Source organism: Protopterus annectens, chromosome 8.part0 (assembly GCF_019279795.1).
Source record: "Protopterus annectens isolate FY-2018-M chromosome 8.part0, PAN1.0, whole genome shotgun sequence".
Lineage (NCBI taxonomy): Eukaryota > Metazoa > Chordata > Ceratodontiformes > Protopteridae > Protopterus > Protopterus annectens.
The window spans coordinates 842259046-842281498 of record NC_056741.1 but is presented as its reverse complement, the minus strand read 5'-3'; the positions used below and the strand labels follow the sequence as shown (position 1 = coordinate 842281498).

At 40.8% G+C, this 22453-nt stretch overlaps 1 protein-coding gene across 3 annotated transcripts in view; it reads right to left on the bottom strand.

Annotated features, from left to right (window-relative positions):
- Nucleotides 1–22453, bottom strand: part of LOC122809098 — a 1918481-nt gene that overhangs the window by 1284814 nt on the left and 611214 nt on the right. The gene's annotated exons all lie outside the window — the stretch shown is intronic.

Genomic DNA, 22453 nt, shown 5'->3' with positions numbered 1-22453 from the left:
GTATAGAATTTTAGCACTACATTAATATTTAACATATATTTGCAAAATTAATCTGCCCAACAGAAGTAAATATATCTGCAGCTGTTCGTCTTATATGCCTAGTAGCAGTGATGCTGTCATCCAGTACTATGAAACCTCTAACTATGTGGTATTCCATGAACTACTTCAGGATCAGCTTATTAAAAGTATAAACACAACACATTTTTATAACTCATTAGAAAAAATGGAACTCTTGTCACAGTTCATTTAATTTGGTAAATGATGCTTTCTTATATTATTTTGCTTACTAAAGTTAAAGACAGGCAACAGCATGTCCATATGAATTCTGTAATATCATTATTTCATAATTTCATGAAACATGCAACACTGTAAATATCTTATAGAGGTTGTGCTGCACATAGACAATTCAGGACTCATTTAATATCACTGTCAGAAGATCACAGAAGTGGCTTTGCGAGACAGTTCTGCCTACAATTATGAAGATATTTAGTAAGCATTTGCATAATTAATCAGCTCAATTGCAAATAGCTCTGCAGCTGCACAACCAAAAGCCCCAGTAGAAGCAGCATAAATTTTATCTAACAGTACAAAAGTGTAAATATATTGTGCAGTATGTAGTAATCTGCTTCAACATAAAGTTATAGAACACATACATACTGACTTCTCCAACCACATTCAGTTGAACAAAGTCTGGTAATGCAAAGTGATATGTCCATGAAAACCAGTTAAACTAACATGTACTTCTATGATGAGTTAAAATACAAAATATTTCATGCAGGCTGGACTATGCAGTAACTCTCTGATGTAAAGAACAAGCCTACATGCTAGTTCAACACAGACAAAGGACACACAACAATGCAATAAACATCATTTATGTGGGGAAGACAAGGAAGCACTAACAGTAATACACACAAGTCCCCTGTAACCAAACAAATATGCACAATGTGTTACAGCAGTTCTGATATAGCAACAGTGCAACAGGAAATGGCCACACAAACCGTAAAAAATTCCAAAACCAACAGCTGTAATGAAACTGAAAGGATGGTGGATGGTGAGGTATGTCCCAACTCCTGAAAATAAACAGCTTGAAATCCAGCATGCTGTAATGAAAGGTAAGAGATGGGGAGGCAGGTAGAACCCCCTTCCCCCAGCACAAGTCCATACAGGTAGCCTTTTCCAATTACAAAGTCATAGCAGGTTTTGGAAAGGACTGCTTAAGAAAATCATCCAAATCACCCCACAATGATGGCTAGAATTTTGCAGTTGTGGTCCCTCCTCTAAAATATTTGTGAGTCTGCTGTACATCAAGAAATACCAAAAATACAAACTCTATTTACCCACTTTTGACTCTAACTCATCTCTAAATAAAATATGTGCTGCAATCCTGGTCTTAAGACAGTCCCTAGCTTTAACCTTCACTGTATTACTACAAGTGCAGTTTAGCCTTGTCAGTAGGGTTAACCCTGAAAGGGAAGTTTTTAAAAAAATGTTCCAACTAGGTTTTGGGCTTACTAGTAATAAGGATAACACAGGCCATTTTTTTCTTTTTTTGTTAAGGTTGACTTCATATTTCATTTTAAAGTTACTGCATGTTTTTTTGTCTCAGGGATTGCATCAGTGGTAGATTAAAACCAGGGTGATTCAAGCAGCCATGTAGAGTCCACAACTGCACTGGGAACCAATGGCCAGCGACTCCGTATCTGCAATTAAATAGTTATATTTTCAAACATTACTTTACGTTCACCACTGCTAACTCATTTTAGATAGCTTACATACTGAATGTAACAATCATTAACAAAAAAGTAACTAATTTTAGTTTTAATGAAAAGAGAGTGTTAAATAACACCATGCATTATCTACCTAGGGATACTCATGGTGTCTATCATTACCGCATCCTAAACATGGGACAGTGATATGGTTCAGTTGGGGGGATGCTTTATTAATTTAAAATAATGAAAAGCATGTTTACTTAAAGAAAGTTAATCAATAAATGGCCAATGGTGACCCTCTCTAAAGCAGCCACAGCTTTCTGCTCCTTGTCTTCCCATGAACAAGCAGAATGCCAGTGAATATGAAATGGTATGAGGATGATTACAGACTCACATTTCAGAGTTGCAGATGGCTGCAGTAGTGTCAGCTAAGTTTTTTAAAGTCTAGTAGGCAGCCAATAGATGGCTAGGAGATGGGAATAATTTGCCATGTGTTTGCATTAAAAATATATTGTTTTTTTAACTACTGGCAGATATCTGAGATGCTTACATATACAACACACACAACAAAGTAACTGTCACTGTTGGCTTGGTAATTACGGCTATCTATGAGTGAAACATGTATGACTGCTATTATTTGCTCAATTATTCTGGGCTGATTTGCAGATGGACATGATTTGTGTGAAGCAAGTTGGAAAGGAGTATTTTACTCTGTGGGATAGAATGTGTGTGAAACAAAGTAGAAATACATTATGTGGCCATCACATTTTCACAATCAGATGCCTGAGGGGTACACAGTCAGAAAAGTGGCTATAACTGTTGAAAGGTGGTTGACAGCTGGCTGAGATGAGAGCAATTTACCACTTGGTCATTTTCTCAGTTAAGCCTGGATGTAAAGAATTAGTATGCATTTGTATGGAGTATACTGAAATACTTTAATGCTTGATTGCTGTTTGTGCTAAAAAAAAGTTGAAACTGTTCCTAATTTTGCACAATGTTCCTGATTTTACTTCACATTTTTTTGTCTGTTGCCAATAAAACTCGTGACTTTCTGGCAAATCATTGAAGACTAAAGTCACTAAATAATGACAGACATTTCAGGTTCAGACCTCATGTCTTTCAAAAAACTCATATCAAAGCAAAAAACGTTTTTCTAGTAGCTTTCCAAACATTTAAGAGCACGTCTGTGTCTGATTTTGTGCTACCAACTCTCATTATTTTTGGCCTTGTCCTTCATTCTTGTGTTAAGAGGATGAGATGTATTATTTTTATCACAATCAGATAAGATGTGTACAGCAAAGTGGCTGTATCTGCTAGGTGGTAGTGAAAGCTGTTTCTGGTTGAAAATAACCTACTCCCTTGTACATGACTTAAATTTAAACAGTATAGCTTTGCATGAGTAGTGGGAATTTGTGTGAAATAAGTTATCTGGCTACTATTATGTGAGAAACAAAACTGAAACTGTTCTTAATTTGGCAGAATGTCTCCAACTTTGCTTCATATTTTTGGTCTGTTCCTCAAAAAAGTATGTGGTATTCTGGCAAATCAGCGAGACATACAGTCACTATAGATGACAAGACATTTGAGTTTCAGCCTTCTTATCCTTTATAAAAGGGTATCCTTGTGCAAAGACTTTTAATCTACCAGTTCCTTCTACTTCAGTATTGATGACTGTCTTGTGCCTCTTAAGTAGTAATCATGTTGCCTTGGTTGTGGGACTACCCAGCTGTTGATGAGGGCTGGGATTTACTACAACCTGGTGCATTCTGTTTCTGATTACACCTCGCACTGCAATGAAAAGAACCAGGAAAAGGGGAGACGTGTGCCAGGTGAAGGAATAGTAATCACAACTATATAACCCAGAAGTTCTAAGGAAGGCAGCTCACCTGTAAATAACTGCCCCTCTTATTACTGGAATTGGTTGGAGAAGACTTATTTTGGTGCTACTTTTCCTAGCAGCCACAACAGCCAAGGATACTTTGAAAGCTCCTGGATGCCACAAAATGTCGCTGCAGTGTGTCCAAGGGTATTCTCCAGGCTGCTCTACAGGCACATAAAACACTGTTGACTCCTTGATTTCTCCACATCAATAAAGTTAGGAATGACCAGCAATTTTCACCACGGACCATCCAACCTAACAAATCTCCTCAAAAATTAATGCTGCTCTCCAGGCAATTAAAAAGTAGTAAATACCCCCCCCCCCCTTTCTATCAAGTCAGGAACGACCAGCAATTCCTCACCATATACCATCCAGCCTAACAAATCTCCTAAAAAATTAATGCTGCTCTCCAGGCAAATAAAATGTTGTTGACCCCCCCCCCCCCCATCAAGTCAGAAATGACCAGCAATTCCTCACCACAGACCATCCAGCCAAACAAATCGCCTCAAAAATTAATGTATGTTAAACTTACTCTACCTGTAAACATGTCTGTTAACTGTAACTAACTCAACACCAGACTATCCCTCCTAAGATCTCAACCTTGCTGCTTTCCTAAATTACTTTTTTCCCCACTGGTCTGTCCTTCACTTTTTTCATAATCTATACCTGCAACTAAAGAGTGCAATGTTAAAAGCACCTACTTACAGTTTCTTTAATTGTTTTCCTACAGCTTTCTTCATTCCAGTCCAACCTGCTCCATTCGCCCTCATTATGCTCAGGCTCTCTCCACTCCCCTACCCTACCCCCAAATTCCACCTGCCCCCCCACCTCTACATTTATTTTTAACCTAACCACAGCTCCCACCTCAAACAACCATTCACAGTACTTCAAACATCCCTCACTCTCCCTACTCTCAATCAATACTACATTATTGTAACACAGCTACACCTACTTCCTCTAACTCACAGACAATTATCAATATCCTCATACTGTTATCTATACCGCTCCTTAAACTTTCACCTGGTATAGATACCCTATTAGTACTTCCTGCCTATTGCTCCTTCCAGCAAAAGACACCCCTTACTTACCTTCACACAGCAATTCCATCTACTTCTTCCTTTATCTAATTAAATCCATGCACTCTCTGCACCTTTATTAACACTGTGACACTGCCAGCCCAGCTATCAATTTTGCAAATAATCATATGTCATTTGTGAATATTAGTATGACTCATATGCTTAAGGCCACGGTGGTGCAGTGGTTAGCGTTGTCACCTCACAGCAAGAGGTTCTGTCATTCAATTCTCGGCTGGAGTGCCTTCTGTGTGGAGTCTGCATGTCCTCCCTGTGGTCGAGGGACATCTAAAGACATGCAGGTAGGTGTGTGCATGAATGGGTGTGCCTTCTTTGAAGGTTGGGCATCGGGGCTGGCAACTTGGCACTGTAAAAATCCACTGCCGATCATTAGCAGACCAGAGTTCTGCTGTAGCGACCCCTAACCAGGAAAAGACGAAAGCCCTAGTACGATTCATATGCTTGTCTTATAAATGTAAAAATTGCATGTTATATACTGAGCTTCAAGAATGTAACCACAGTGCACCCAACTGGAAAAGAACAGAAATGTATATAATCTATATACCTGTGCAAATGTATGTTTTAATAGTAGAAGCTGGAACATATACAGTTAACTTGCAAAACTTCAAGAAAATAAGTGGAAATTGTTTTATGACTGTGTTATCCCTCAGTTTCGGTGAAACAGACACAATGTCTAGAGCTAGAAGTTTTTCTATTGTCTTGAAACAGAAATAATTACTAAAATTGTTTTACAACTTCCAGTTCTGGGCAAAAATCAGAGAGATATGTATTTTTGACACTGAGATGTTAGTTTCTGTTAGCCTGGGAACCGAAGGCAGGTGAAAAAGAGTGACATCATCCAGGCTAACCCAGCAGTAATATGTGATATTAATTTAAGAACCCTCTCAGAGAGAGATACCGGGCATTTGTATCTTGTGTTGGACCTAGAAATATCCATTCAGCACTTCTGCATCTGCCTTCCTCTGTACGTAAGTCTAGGGTACAATAATGCCTCTTAGCTATAGATAGGAATATAGTAAAGATTAGTTTAGATGTTTTCTGTATTTACTTGAGACTGTACTGCAACGTTGCTTTTAAATATTTTCTGTGATTCTGAACTTTGAAGTAACTGTGTTAATTGAGTACTGTCTTGTTCTTTTATTATTTATTATTAAATATATTTAAAGCTATCTTTGTGGCTGATATTTGTGAGACATATTTAAGCTCTAAGAGTACTTGCACACTGTACAGGCCACTCCTAAACAGCCTTGGCCTTGGTCACACTTACCGTTTGGATAATAGTAACATTAAACAGTAGGATTGGTCACACTTTTTAAGGGCCTTTATAGTAGCTGATAAGTAGTGGTTGGTGGCAGTGATAACTACCTTATAGTCTGGGCAGAAGGGGGCATAGCTAGTAAACCTGTGCCAGCATTTCCCAGGAGTGGCTGTGTGTTTGTAAATAAATCAAATCTCAAAGTGTGTGTGTGTGTGTGTGTGTGTGTGTGTGTGTGTGTGTGTGTGTGTGTGTCTGTGTCAGCTACCTGGGCAGGGACACGAAGCACTGGTTGAATAGTGAGGGTGCTTGAGGCTTTGGCTTGACCACTCGGCAAAGATCTTAACCCTACAGCTGTGCCAGTGGGGGAGTCTAATTAGGGATCTGGAGAAAGAGACAGAAACCAGTGCCAGACTGTGATCTCTGTGTGCTCTTAAGGGAAAATGCACTTTACTGTGTGTGTACTTCTCATCCTCCCAATGTGTACGTCCCTCAGTGGTGCTAGTGGTGAGGACTATGGATCCTTGATTACTGGGCCAGTGCAGGAGCATCACATATTAATTGTTTAGCAGTGGTGGGATATCTACATCACATATTAATTGTTTAGCAGTGGTGGGATATCCACATCACATATTAATTGGTTGACAGTGGTGAGTTAGCCACATCACATATTAATTGGCTTGTAGCGGTGTGGCTATTGAATTCCTGTTGCCAGTGTACAGTGGTCACTGAAGGTGTTTATGCTCTCAATCAGCCACACAATGAACATTCAGAGTTCATGTTGCAATTGTTTTATTTTTTTGTTAGCTTAATTAGTCAGGGAAAGTAAGCAAGCATGTCAGCAGAGGAGTATTGCAAGTTGACAAGAAGCCAGTTGGCTGAGATGTGCCAGGCTAAAATACTGGTGCATGCCAACCTGACTAAAGCAGACCTGACTGCAGCTTTAGTTACAGCAGCAACATAGAATATCAACCAGGAGGACAATCAGACTGGCCGCGGAGATGTAAAACTCTTACAAAATAAATGGACAGCTCAACCTTCCCACAGAGAACTTAAAAATCCATCTGGAGTTAGAGAGACTTGAGTTGGAGGTCAAGCATTTGGAAATAGAAGCAGCAGAGAAACTGAGACATCTAGAGACTGAGGAAAATAAGAAACTGTGACACCTGGAAGCTGAGGAGAAACAGAGGCAGAGGCAACATGAAAAGGAGATGCTGACTCTTCACCAGAGTCATGGAGGTAATGGGGAAGAGGAGTAACCAAACCCCAGAAGCAACAAAGGTAAGTAAATTTCTTCCACAATTTACAGAGGGGCATCATTTTGATAGTTTCATTCATATGTTTAAGAGGGTATGAAAAAGTATAATGTTGACCAAGGGCTCTGGGTATGGTTCCTGACCCCCTTACTCTATGGTAAAGCTGTAACAGCAATTTCCAAACTGTCTGATACGTCTTTCAGCTTTTCCCGGTCAGGGGTCGCCACAGAGGATCACCTGTCTGCTCATGATTGGCAGTAGAGTTTTACGTTGTCGAGTTGCCAGCCCGGCGCCCAACCTTCCACAAAAGGCACACACAGGCACACACTCACGCCTAGGGCCAATTTAGAGTGTCCAATCCACCTACAGCATGTCTTTGGGATGTAGGAGGAAACCGGAGCACCCGGAGGAAACCCACGTGATGACAGGGAGGACATGCAGACTCCGCACAGAAGGCACCCCAGCCGAGGATTGAACCGGAGAACCTCTTGCTGTGAGGCGACAACTCTAACCACTGCACCACCGTGGCCGCCCATACTGATTCGTTAAATTACAATACAGTCAAAATGCATTTGTCAGAATGCTTTAAGTTAACACCTGAAGCTTATAGAAAAACGTTTTGTGAGCTTAGACGCAAGGCAGATGAAAGTGTGAATATGTTGCTGAACTAAGCACTTATTTTCATACAGGGGTGAGTGGATGCCAGGTCACATTTCTGAAGGGTTGGTAGACCTTTTGGTGAGGGAACAAGCCTTTAGCACTTTGCCTGAAGATATAAGAATCTGGTTATCTGATAGACAATGCACTACTGCAGATGAGATGAAGAAGAAGGGAGACCTATAACTAGCAAGCAGGGCATCACTGCACAGGAAAAGGACACCCACTGCTGCTCATGAGTCTAAGGGAACCCATGGTGGGCAGCCGAGACTGCCCCAACACAGTCCGCCAGTAGCAGGGAAGCCACTAATCCAGGTACACGTCCAGGACCAAGGGTTAAATGTTTTAAATGCAACCAGTGGTGCCATGTAGCATACAGATATCCATGGAGGCAAGGTGGGGAGAGCCAGTAAGTGGGAATGACAAAATGCCAACAGTAGGTTGTCTCCAGACAACAAGGGTACCAAACTACCACAAGAGGTTATACCCTATCTTAGTGAATGGGAAAGAGGCCATGGCTAAGAAAGACACGGCCTCTGACCTAAGCATTGTGAAGCCTGCAATGGTTACAGAGGAGCACAGCTTTCTTGGGCAGTCTACTCCATTCAGAGCTTTAGGAGGGACCCCATTCCAGATACCTTTGGCTAGGGTTCACCTTGACCGGGAGGATGGAAAAGGAAGTCAGCAAGTAGGTGTGTTTGAGGATATCCCTGCAAATGTCCTGACGGAATGATTTTGATAATGCAATACCTTGTGTTCATGCAGTTACATGCAGCCAGGCTTGGAGACAAGCATGTGGGTTTAGTAGCCCAGGGGAGACCCAGAAAGACTGCACAATTGCAGCCAGGACTGGTGAGGTGGTTACTTCAGGGACGGAGCTACCCTGTAGCAGTAAGACTGAAGATGACCCACAGCTGCTTGTGGGTACTGATGTTCCCTTGGACAGAGTGAATGCAAGAGCAGAGGTGAGTAGCAGTACACAGGCTGACAGTGAGGCACCACTGTCAGAAGATACCAGACCTCCTGTGGAAGGGGAGCTGGGAAGGGTTACTAAGAGAGAGAGTTGAGACAGGCTTAGCTCTCAGACCCTACATTACAAGGCCTGAGGGAGGTAGAAAGTGAGCACCTGATTCTCAACGGAAGGGGGAATCTATATACAGGGACAAAGGGTTACTGTATAGACAGTGGACACCTGAGGGAGGGCTAGAGGGTGAGAGAATACAGCAGTTGGTAGTGCCCAGAGGCTATCATCTGGCATTTCTAGCCATAGCCCATGATATTCCCTTTGCAGGTCATATGGGCATAAAACGTACAAAGAGATGTATTATGCAGAACTTCTATTGGCCTGGGATTTCCAGAGATGTAACAGGGTACTGCAGGACCTGTGAGCAGTGCCAAAAGGTAGGCAAGGTAGGAGACAAGGTGAAAGCTCCTTTTGATGCCTTTGCCTGTGACTGAAGAGCCATTTCAGAGGGTAGCTATGGATATTGTGGGGCCTCTGAGTACCCCAAGTTCCACAGGGTAAACATATATCCTAGTGGCAGTAGATTATACTACCAGATACCCTGAGGCAGTGGCTCTGTCCTCCACTGAGGCAGAAAAGGTGGCAAATGCTTTGTTAGAGATTTTCAGAAGGGTAGGTTTCCTAAAAGAAATACTGACTGACAGAGGTGTCAATTTCATGTCAGACATGCTGGCTTGTTTGTGGAGGTACTGTGGGGTGAAGCACCTAAAGACCACCCCCTACCATCCCCAGACAAATGGTCTTGTTGAGAGGTTATACTGTACACTCAAGACAATGTTATGGGCATTTGCAGACCAGTTTATGAGGGACTGGGACAAATATTTGCCCCATCTGTTGTTTGCTTACAGGGAGATTCCCCAGGAATCCACAGGTTTTTCACCCTTTGAGTTGCTGTATGGGCACAGGGTGAGGGGACCTCTAGATTTGATTCAAGATGAGTGGGAGGGTGAGTGTGAATTCCACAAGGAGTCTTGAGGCATATGTCCTAAACATCAGGACAAGACTCAGGGAACTCATGGGCTTGACCCAGGAGAACTTAGCAGAAGCAGAACAGCAGAAAAAGGTCTATTATGACAGGAATGCTCGAGCTAGAGAGTATGCTGTAGGGCAGCAGGTAATGGTTCTCATTCCTGTCAGACAGAACAAGCTGCAGGCAGCTTGGGAGGGACCCTACAAGGTGGTAAGGAATTTCAGTGATGTTAACTGCATGGTAGAACTGCTAGGCAGGAGGCAGGGGCACAGACTATACCATGTTAACATGATGTAACCATATCATGATAGGAAGGCCCTGGTGCTGAAAATTTGCAGTGGATGGCAGGAGGAGTCTGAGGGGGATCTGGTTACTGATCTCCTCAGGGAGGCTCAAACTGACACCTCAGTGGAAGGTGTAGCAATGTCCCAGCAGCTATCCCCTACCCAGGTTTGAGAAATCTGAGCAGTGTCACAGGAGTTTAGGGGCATGTTCACTGGGAAACCAGAGTGCACCGTCTGGTGCAGCACCATGTGAATACAAGACCCAAAGGCCTATTAAGCAGGACCTTATAGGGTACCTGACAGATTCAAACAGACTCTAAGGGAGGAGATGCAGGAAATGTTGGAACTAGGGATACTTCAGGAGTCCAGCAGTCCCTGGGCATCCCCAGTGATGCTGGTACCAAGGAAGAATAGCAGCACCAGGTTCTGTGTGGACTACAGGAAACTAAATAGTCACACAGAGTCAGATGCTTACCCCATACCTAGGACAGATGAAGCCCTAGAGCAGCTGGGTGGGGCTAAGTATCTTATCACTATTGATCTTACCAATGGTTACTGGCAGGTGCCCTTGACTCCCAGTGCTAGAGAGAGGTCAGCCTTTGAGACTCCTTTTGGCTTGTATGAGTTCATGAAGATGTCCTTTGGGATGGAAAATGCCCCAGCGACTTTCAAGAGGCTGGTTGATCGTATCCTAGTAGGAGATTTTGTCCTTGCTTATCTATATGATATTGCCATCTACAGCCACTCCTAGCAAGAGCACCTTCAGCATGTCAGTGAGGTGCTGGGCAGACTACGGAGGGCAGGGTTGACCATTAAGCCCAGCAAATGTCCAGTGGGTATGGCAGAGGTCTCCTACCTGGGACACAGTGTGGGGAGTGGTAAGACCACGCCAGAACATGCCAAAGTGGAAGCCACGCAGGCATGGCCTGCCCCTGTTACCAAAAGGCAGTTTAGGGCATTCCTAGGGACAGCAGGGTACTACAGAAAGTTCATCCCCAGTTATAGTACCATAGCTGCTCCCCTCGCAGACCTGACAGCCCAGACAAGTTAGTGTGAACCCCAGCATGTGAGCAGGCATTCCAGAAGCTTAAAGGAGCTTTGGGAGGACCTCCTGAGTTAACCAGTCCAGACTACAGCAAAGAATTTGCAGTGCAAGTGGATGCTTCAAACCATGGAGTGAGGGCTGTACTTAGGTTTCCTCAGAGGGAGAAGAGCACCCAGTGGTTTATCTCAGTCATGGGCTCCAACACAGGGAGGAATGCTATGCAGCTGTAGAAAAGGAATGCCTAGCCATAGTATGGGCACTGCAGAAACTTCAGCCTTATTTGTATGGAAGGAAATTCACTGTAGCTACAGACCATAATCCCTTAACATGGCTACATCAAGCCAGACAGCAAAATGCCAAGTTACTAAGGTGGACCCTAGGGTTGCAGGCATATATGACAGTGCAGCACTGCAGTGGGGTTAGCAATGTCAACACAGATGGGCTCTCAAGACAGGGAATGGGGTATGGTATTCCCAGATAGACTCAACCCTCTCAAGTAACATTTCTCAAGGGTCACTTAAAAAACTAGCTTGAGTTTTCAGGGGGTGGGGGGGACTGTGACACTGCCAGCCCAGCTATCTGGAAGTGGAATTTATAAATAATCATATGTAATCTGTGAATATGAGTATGATTCATATGCTTGTCTTACAAATGTAAAAGAACTGTATGTTATGTACAAAGCTTGAAAAATGTAACAACAGTGTACCCTACTGGAAAAGAACAGAAATGTATATACCTATGCAAATGTATATTTTAATAGTAGAAGCTGGAACATACAAAGTTAATTTGCAAAACTTCAACAAAATAAGTGGAAATTGTTTTACGATTGTGTTATCTCTCAGTTTCAGTGAAACAGACACAATGTCTAGAGCCAGAGGTTTTCCTATTGTCTTGAAACAGAAATAATTACTAGGTTTAAAATGTAAAAGTGTTTAATTGTTTTACGGCTTCCAGCTCTGGGCAGACATCTGAGAGATACATATTTTTGACACAGAAATGTTAGTTTCTGCTAGTCTGGGAACTGAACACAAGTGACAAAGAGTGATGTCATCCAGGCTAACCCAGCAGTATTACGTGATATTAACTTAAGAACTTTCTCAGCTAGAGAGACTGGGCATTCTGTATCTTGTCTTGGAGCTAAAAACATCCATTCAGCACTTCTGCATCTCTCTTGCTCTGCAAGTAAGTCTAGGGAACAGTAATTTCTCTTAGCTATAGATAGGAATATAGTAAAGATTAGTTTAGATGATTTCTGTATTTATTTGAGACTATCCTGCAATGTTGTTTTAAAATATTTCCTGTGATTCTGAACTCTGAAGTAACTATGTTAATTGAGTATTGTCTTGTTCTTTTATTTACTATTAAACATATTTTAACGTATCTTTGTGGCTGACATTTGTGAGACATATTTAAGCTGTTAAGAGTACTTGCATATGCATTTGGTGACACTGTAGAGGCCACTCATAAAATAGCCTTGGCCACACTTACCATTTGGATAATAGTAACATTACACAGTAGGTTTGGTCACCCTTTGTAAGGGCCTTTATAGTAGCTGATAAGTAGTGGCTGGTGGCAGTGATAACTACCTTATAGCCTGGGCAGAAGTGGGCATAGCTAGTAAACCTGTGCCACCCTTCCCCAGGAGTGTCTGTGTGTTTGTAAATAAATCAAATCTCAAAGTGTGTGAGTGTGTGTGTGAGCGTGTGTGCGCGCGCGTGTGTGTGTGTGTGTGTGTGTCAATAACTTGGGCAGGGACACGAAGCACTGGTTGGACAGAGAGGGTACTGGAGGTTTTGGCTTGACCACTCAGCTGAGATCTCAGCCCTATAGCTATGCCAGTGGGGAATCTTACTGGGGATCTGGAGAAAGAGGCAGAAACCAGCCTCATACTGACTGTGATCTCTCTGTGCTCTTAAAGGAAATTGCACTTTATTGTGTGTGTACTTGTCATCCTCCAAATGTGTACGTCCCTCAATAGTGCTAGTGGTGAGGATTTAGGCTCCTTGACTACTGGGCCAGTGCAGGGGCATCACAAATGCATCTACTTATTACCAACACTTTCTCCCCTAGCTCATCTTGCTTCTCTAACTCCATTCTCTCACCACTTACTCCTCCCAGTAACAGGACCTACATCCCCTCTCTATCTTTTTACCTTTATACTCTCCTTCAGCTTCCTTCTTCACCACAATCTTTCTCACTTTCTTCTCCCCTTTTAAACTCTACTTATCATATACTCCTCTGCTGATCATTTATTATAATGTCTACCAGCAGCCACATCTCTCACCCACAACTTATTTTACTTCAGACACACAGCCTCTCCCTTCTCATACTCACTAACTACCTAATATCCCTCCAATTCCAACTATACAGCTATCACACCTCCCACTCCATAACTAGTCCTCCCACAAACAACACACTCTAACATCAAAATTGCCCATGAACTCTATAACTTAACTTACATAGGTTACTTCCCATATAAATGCCTCCAACTAAAACTCCAAACCCCACATATTTTTCAGATATTAAAACTCCTATCTAAACTCACTACCATCCAAATTTGCACATCTCCACTCACCTAAAACTTTTCGGAGATATCCACCCTAACCTAGGTCCTATCCACACTTTTCCATTACCCTCCACTCCTCCCACTCCCTTCCAAAGGTATTCCTACCTCCCAAAGGCTCTAACCTTCTGCTACTCAACATGAATCTAGAAGTACAGTCAACAAAGTCCAAGACTTCCACTCCGCCATATCCCTATACAGCCCCAATATCATTGTACTAACCGAAACCTAAGTAAAATCTGATATCAACAGCAATGAAATTCTCCCACCAGGATATAATATACACAGATATGACAAAGAATAAGTAGGGTGGAGAAGTAGCTATAATGAAACTTAAAATTGGAACTTATTAATCCACCTAACACCCCTCCTACCAGTTCTAAACTATTATGCTCTAAACTCGAACATAACTCAGAAAAAGTTACAATAACTATTGCAATTTACATTTCCCACAGGAAATAACCACAACTCAATTGAGGACATTCTCCTCTGGATATCCATATCCTTCTCACAAGAAACTATTATTATGGGTGACCTCAACACTGATTGGCTATCTTATAACTCAGATACCCTCACAAATGTCATCAAGCTACATGACTTCTTTTAGGTTATTCAAATTCCTACTAAGATAGACAAAGCCACTAAAAGGGAATCAACACTTGACTGGATACCCATCAACAAACCGTCCCTTGCCTTCCAGTCAGGCTGCCTTTCTGATGGTATCACTGACCATATCCCCACTTTCTTACTCAGACACCACACTAATCCCACCAGACAACCCTGTTTCTGCCTAATTTAAAATAAAAAGAACTTCAATACTAAAACATTCCTATCTCTTCTTCATCCCAGTGACTGGTCCCCACTTAAAACCCTCCCCTTGATGCTGGTGTTGTCTGCTTTAATAATACCTTCTAGCTTTAAACACATTAGCTCCATGCAGAACTACTACAATAAAGTCTAACTATGCTCCATGGCTATCTAATGAAAGTAAAAGTTTACTAAAACAAAGAGGCAAAGCCTGGTCTCTTTGGCATACCAACAACAATCTAGCCAATCACAATCTTTACAAACAGCTTTGCAACAAAGCCAAATCCTAAATCAAGCTTGACAAAAAAGTCTACTTGACTACTACACAACAGTATTACAACAACATCAATAAATTTTGGACCTCAATAAAAAAACTTTTCCAACCTGGCAACACATCCTCCTCTACACCAACTAAATCCTTAACCACTGAGAACATTGCCACACAATTCAATACTTTCTTTATAAACTCCATGCTCTCACTCACCAACTCACATAATTATACCCCTTCATCCATACCTACTCTATTTAGGAATTCCAAATACTCCTTTTCCTTCTACCCTGTCCAGACATCCACCATAAAAAACTTTTCGCAAAACTAAAACCTAGAACCCTTACAGCTGATAACCTACCTACTGAATTCTTGAAAAGAGCTGCCCCAGCTATTAGTTATCATGTAGCTATCTTAATTAACCATTCCATCTCAGAACAGCATATCCTCACAAGCTGGAAAATATCCCCCATTCTTCCCTTACACAAAGACAGAAACTCCACCGATTTCTCTAACTAGAGACTCATTGCCATCCTAACCCCCTTTCCAAAATTCTTGAAAAATGTATCCATATGCAGCTCCTAAATTATCTGTTATCCAATAACCTCATGACCAACACACAACATGGGTTCCACCCTCACCATAGCACCATAACTGCCCTCTTAAGCTTTATTAACCACCATAGAAATAATGGACAATTTTTTTCCTCTATCTTCTTAGATCTCTCTAAAGTCTTTAACACAGTTTCTAACCAGAAACTCCTTGATGAGCTTGCATCTCTAAAACTTAGGTCTTCTGCACTAGCCTGGTTCCACAACTACGTATCTGGCCATCAGCAAGCTGTCAAAAGGTAACAGAACACCCCTCACGTTTACCTGTCAGCCTAGGTATTCCTCAAGTTTCTATAATCGGCCCCCCTTTTTGAGCACATTCACTAACCGACTACAGTCTTCAACCTCACTAGCCTCCTTTTTCCAATATGTGGACAACTCTACTCTAGTCTGTGTAGCTCCTTCCCTCACCCAACTAAGAAGGATAACCCAGCAGCCCTTCCTATCCATCCAATCTAGGCTATCTGATTCGCATCTCTTACTGAACCCCTCCAAAACCAAATTGATGCTCTTTCTCCCAGCAAATAACGTAATACCTGCACCTCTTTCCAAATATATTCATCCAACAATACCTTAATATCAGCAGTATCCCAAACAAAATTATTAGGTGTTGTTATTGATAACCTAAAACTGGATGCTCACATAGCCCAGTCCATCAAAAAACTCATATTAAACTAGGTTCTCTATACAGAATAAAGACTTTCCTCACAAATTCTACAAGACAAAACATAGCCAGAACCTATCTTCTCTCTACCCTTCTACACACATCTCCCACCCTTACAAACCTAAGTAAGACAGAAATATCTAAGCTGGAAATCTGTTACAATAAAATCACAAAATTCACTACCAACTCACTCCATCGAACACCCCACTGCTCTGTCTTACAGTAACTGCACTGACAAGAATTACCTCACCAACTAACACATACCTAACTCTCCTTCACACATCATTTCATTCACCAAACCGATAAAACTCCCACCCTACAGATCATGCTTCAGCCCTACTCCAATAACTGTAGGCTCTAATCTTCCACCAAATCTCTTCTGCAAGTTACCAAATCCTACAAGAAAGCTGGTGACTCACTGTATTCTACTTATATCGACAAAAAATGGAATTCCATCCCTGAGCCCATCATAAGCACTCCTGATCCATTTCACTTCAAAACACTACTGAAAGAGTTCTTAGGAAACAACTGGATCTGCTCATGCTCAAGCCCTGGTTGGCAACCTCTACCTCCTCTTTCCCTCCTCTCTAACTCCCTACTTTATCTCTACTTGCCCACTCTCTGTATACCCACACTATCCTAATTAATATGTCCCTCTTCTCCTCATGCCCTTCTGTTACTTTCATAATATTCAACTTTCTTTCCCTAAGCTCTATATTCCCTCCAATCCCCAAGTTTTTTTCTTACTTGCTCTACTTCTCCGACTACCTTCTATCCCCTACTAGCTTGTTTAACTTCCTAGAATCCTGTACTTAAAGGATCGAACTGTGAACCTAAACATTACTGTTCCCATGATCAGCTTTCCTCATACATTCAGTCCCTATGTAATATATGTCACAAAAAATCAATCAATCCTGTGTACACAAAGTGTACCTTATTAAATGTTTTCCCATCAGTTCCTCTGGAAAATACTCACCTACTTGATTATTTTGACTTCTCTGTTCTTGTAAAACCTAAATATAGTTCTGTGTTTTTGTAAAAGCCTCCAAATGTTGCTCTCTGTAAAATTCTTTGTATTGTAAATATTCTACATATTGTATAAACTCCAATTACTGCTCACTGTATAATGTTTGTAACAACTAATTAGACCTGTACTGGAGCTAGGCCTCCACTGAAAATAAGGTACCACCCAGTCAGACTATCCCAGTAAATAAAAGTAAATAAACACATTTAACAGCAATATTTAAAATCTGTCCCTGATTTTGAGTCATTGCCATTCATTACTTTTGCTCTCATTCCTGACTCTTGTACTAAGAGATTGAAAGGCAGGAGGAGGTATATATTCCAAAGTGGCTATAAATTGCTGGGAGGGGGTGGGGTTGTCTATGGACAGAAGTAAGCAGTCATTTGTTCAGTTTAAGAAGTTTGGCTTAGCAGGACCAACATGCATTTGGGAAAAATAAGCTGGAATACTTTACTATGCTTACCATGTATTTGCGTGAAGCAAACTTGAACACACATTACTGGATTCATAATTATTATTTTTTTACCACAATCAGACATCCATGGTGCATACAGTTAACAATGTGGCTACAACTGTTAGGTACGGGGGGGGGGGTGTATCTGGATGAGAGGAACTTACTCTGCTGTTGAAATCAAGTAGATTCTTAGTCTGCCTTTGCAGGGCTAGTGTGCACTTGGGTACAGAAAGATGTAACACTTTACTTGGCCATTTTTAATTGCAATCAAATGACTGAGTTGTACACAGACATGAATATAACTGGTGGGTACAAATAACTGGTTGATTACGACAGTAGTATAAGTGGTCTATTGCTGAAAGGTTTTGAAATGGTTATTTGTTTAATTATTGGTTTCTCTCAATTCATATAGGAAGTGTTCACGTTTAATTTAAAGTGAACACACACCAATTTCACTTCAGAAAACAACACATAAAATTTAAAACAATCCGATAGGTACGTATACATTTAAAAAAGCATGGGCCAAAAAAGTATGTGTGGTGGGCTATCGTTTGAAAATTGACCACAAACCAAGGTATACAATCTACTTCTGACTTCTATAAACTCATGCACATATGTTTGCATGTTCCCGAGTTGATGCCATTAGAAGTGGGGTTCTTCTCAAATTTCTTCTATAGTAATAATGTAATTTGGTAAGTAACTATGTTCTACTCCAACAAATGCAGAATTACACACGTTAGACTAGAATGCAATAGTATGAAAAATAAAAAAATGAAGAAAATAATGCTCCATATGTTAACAGTATTGTAGAGTACTCTTCTATCACTTAGCAGGTGACAGAGAAGCCCAAAATTAATTGTCCCCAGTATGTGCAGTAACAAGCCACTGCTGACCACAGGAGCAACACTTGAAAGTGTACCATAAATATCAGATCACAACAACTGATACAAAACAGGGTAGTATATGCACCAGTATGCAAATAAAAAGCATCATAGTCGCAGTAAAGCATTATTGCAGTTTACCACTTAGGCCACCATGGAAAATATGCATTCTAACCAGAAAGTTACAATTTTCAAACATACTCTGCAGACCAGGTAGGTTAACTCAGTTATTAAGATTACTTTAAACATCAAAGCAAAAGTACAAAGGAAGGCTGAAAAAAAGAAGTTATCTACTCACCATAATGTTCCAGCTGAGTAGTTGTACTAAATTTGTCTTCAACCTGTGGGTTACGGATCCGTATTGGATCCAACACGGACACATATCCAACATCTGATCCGAGCTCCAAGCTCCTCCCCTTACCCACAATGCCCTATGTCTCCTACCTTCCTACAGATCGAATTTGCTGCCCCATGCATAACAAATACCAGACACAACAAGACCTTACCACTACTGGCAACCCTAAAACCCTGAACTAAGGCAAACCCCAGGATCTCCCTGAGGTATCCTTAACTGTATATAGCCAGCATAAAGTGACAAGACAGGGGAAGGAGGGGGGATGGTTGAAGACAAATAAAGTACAACTACTCAAATGGAACGTTATGGTGAGTACATAACTTCTTTATCTGAAGTAGTTGACTTCATTTGGTCTTCAACCTGTGGGACAGAGTCCCCAGCTCCTAACACCTGGGTAGCCCTCATGGAAGGATATTCTGGAGCACGGTGGAGTCAAAGGATGCCCTGTTCCTAGATACAATGTCCAATTTATAATGTGAAATGAAGGTATGAGATGAGGACCAAGTAGCTGTGGAACAGATATCATCCAGTGACACCTTGGACCAAAAGGCCGCTGAAGTAGCCACAGACCTGGTAGAATGCGCTTTTACCTGACCCAGACGGGAAATTCCCTTGAGAGAATATGCTCAAATAATGCACTGGGAATCCAACGAGCAATCACCACCTTAGAAATTGGTTTCCCTAAGAAGGGTTTTGAGTAAGAAATGAACAACTGATCAGACTTACGAAAAGCTTTTGTCCTGTGCAAGTAGAATCGTAATTGCCTGTGCACATCCAGCAGATGTAATTTATATTCATCCCTATTTTGAAAATTAGGAAAAAAGACTGGAAGATTGACAGTCTGACTAATATTGGCTTCTGACGCTACTTTGGGAAGAAAGGATGGGTTAGTACACAAAGACACCCTATCCTTATGAAAAATCATATAAGGAACTTCGATGGATAGTGCTTGAAGTTCTGACACTCTCCTGGTAGAAGTAATGGCAACCAAAAAGGCAGTCTTCCAAGGCAGATACTGCAAATCTACCGAAGCTGCAGATTCGAAAGGAGGGGAGACTAAAGCCTAAAGCACTAATGTAAGGTCCCACAGAGGAGTAGGATCCTTTACTGGGGGACTTAGAAGAAAGGCACCTTTAAGGAAGTTCTTGCAAAGTTTAGAAGAGACTAATGAAGTCATGTTTTCCCCCACATGAAAACTGGAAATTGTGGCCAGTTGGATTTTGACAGTGGAGGAACTGGCACCTTGCTGAAAAATCCCTCCCAAAAACTCTAACATTGTGGACACAGGAGCAGTATAGGGATCCAATGCCCACTGCGAGGCCCATACAGAAAACTGTTTTCACTTCCTACAGTATACCCTTCAGGTGGAAGACTTGTGAGCAGCCACCAAAATGGTTTTAACAGGAGATGATAAACCAGGAGTCCTAATAATCATGGGAACTGGAGCAGCCAAGCAGTGAGTTTCAGACTGTCCAGGTCTGGGTGAGGAATCCCCAAGGGATGAGAAATAAGATTCAGAACAGGATCCAACATCCATGGTGGAACTACTAGATGAGACCCTAGAGAGGGAAACTAGTCTTGGCGAGGTCAGAATGGGGCGACGAGGATCACAGTACTCCCCAGCCTGTGAGCTTTCTTAAGAAACTTTGAGATAAGGGGCAGTGGAGGATAAGCATAAAGAAGACCAGGAGGCCAAGACTGAATCAGTGTGTCGCTGGGGGCTTCTTCCTGAGGGGGGTTCAGAGCAAAGAACTTGCTGCATTTCGCACTGGAAGGAGATGCGAATAGATTGCAGCAAGGACGACCCCACTTTAGAAAGATCTGCTCCATCACTGAAGGATTCAGAAACCACTTGTGTTGGGGGCGTGGCCAAGGATGAACACAGGATAGCAGCAGATTTCTTCAGCTCCACCAACTTAACTGCACTGACAGGAAATAATTACTTTAAAAATCAACTAATGAAATAATTTTCTTTCTAAATACGTTTGGAATATCAGTTTCTTGAATAATATCTAAAAAAGAAAGAAAATTTCAATAATTTTCCTGTCAGAAATCATCTTGGAAATTTCTCTTTCATCACCTCTGTTCAAAATGAGTTCCAGTAAGGCAAACAGTCAGGATTCCAGCATCAAGAAAGAGCTTCAGTCTCTGATATCTACTATTCAGCAACTAACAACCAAAATGGACAAACTGGATACTAAAATTGATAACTTCATAGAAAATCTACAAAACAAATGGATTTGTTACATCAAGACTTGCAACAACAGAAGGCTCAGATTACAGGCATAGAAGAGACTGTTAATGATATGGAGAACAGAATCCAGGAAGAAGAAATTAACATTGAGTTTTGCTGAAGCAGAACACACACCTACAATCCAAACTTGATGACCTGGAAAACAGATCTAGACGCAATAATATTAGGATTTTTGGACTGCCAGAAAATATAGAAGGTAACAACATTACTTCCTTTTTAAATACTTGGCTTCCCAAAACTTTAGACTTGTCAGAAGCATTTTCTTTTGGTATTGAAAGAGCCCATAGGTCCTTATCTAATTTTAACTCTAACAAAAAGTATCCTAGATCAGTTATAGTAAGATTTTTATCATCTTATGACAAGGAGATGGTATTAAAATCTGCATGGGCTAAAGCACCTATTAAAATTAATGAGGCAACTGTGCATTTTGACAATGACTATTCTTCCTTGGTAATAACTAAAAGAAAAGTTTTTTGCCATTAATAAGAGAGCTTAAGAAAGCACAGTTCAAAACTTACCTTTTATTTCCTGCCAAACTAAAAATCTTTTTACCTGATGGCCCTAGAATTTTTGAAGACTTGGACTCTGCTTTGCTGTATATTAAAAAAAATAAGATATTAGATAAAATAGAAGATATGGAATGGGCAAGTCCTTTGTTAAAGAGGATGGCAACAGGAACTTCTTGGAAGACTTCAGAGAAGCAAAAAAGACTAAAAAACAAATGACATGTTCTATTTTTTTTTTTTCTTTCCTTCTCTCTTAATCTCTTCAAATACAGTTACTACATCTCCAGAAAGCCACAAATATTTTAAAGATTTATTCAAAGTTATTTTTCTGTGTGCAAAGAACTGTTTTTGTTTCATAAATAGTCAAACTCTCTGAGGAACAAATAATATGCTATCAATCAACTTGTTTCTCTTTGTGATAAAGAGACCTAAGGTTAGTAATATGATACATTTTCTTTCTCTTCTTGTTTGAAATAATGGCATTCTTTATAAACTATGCATTTAGTGAGGGGTGGGGGAGGGCAAGGAGAGAAGTATGATGTAAAATATGGAAAAAGTGAAATAATAACTTATTAATTCTTTAAAACTATATATGCTGTTTAAACACTGTTGCTAAATATTATATCATGACTTTATTGCTTATACATGATTACAAATAATATGTCATGATATAATTGCAAATAATTAGAACTAAAATAGTTGTAAGTAATATGTTTCATGTTTAACTTTATTAATACAAACAGCAAGTAATATTTCTTTGTAGATACTCTTTGTAGCTTCCTTTTTTTATTTCTTCTCTCTCTCTCTTTCTTTTTTTTCTCTACTCTCTTCCTTTTCTTTTTTTTCTCTCTCTCTCTTTCTCTCTTATAAGTACAGTTATATGCTTCTGATAA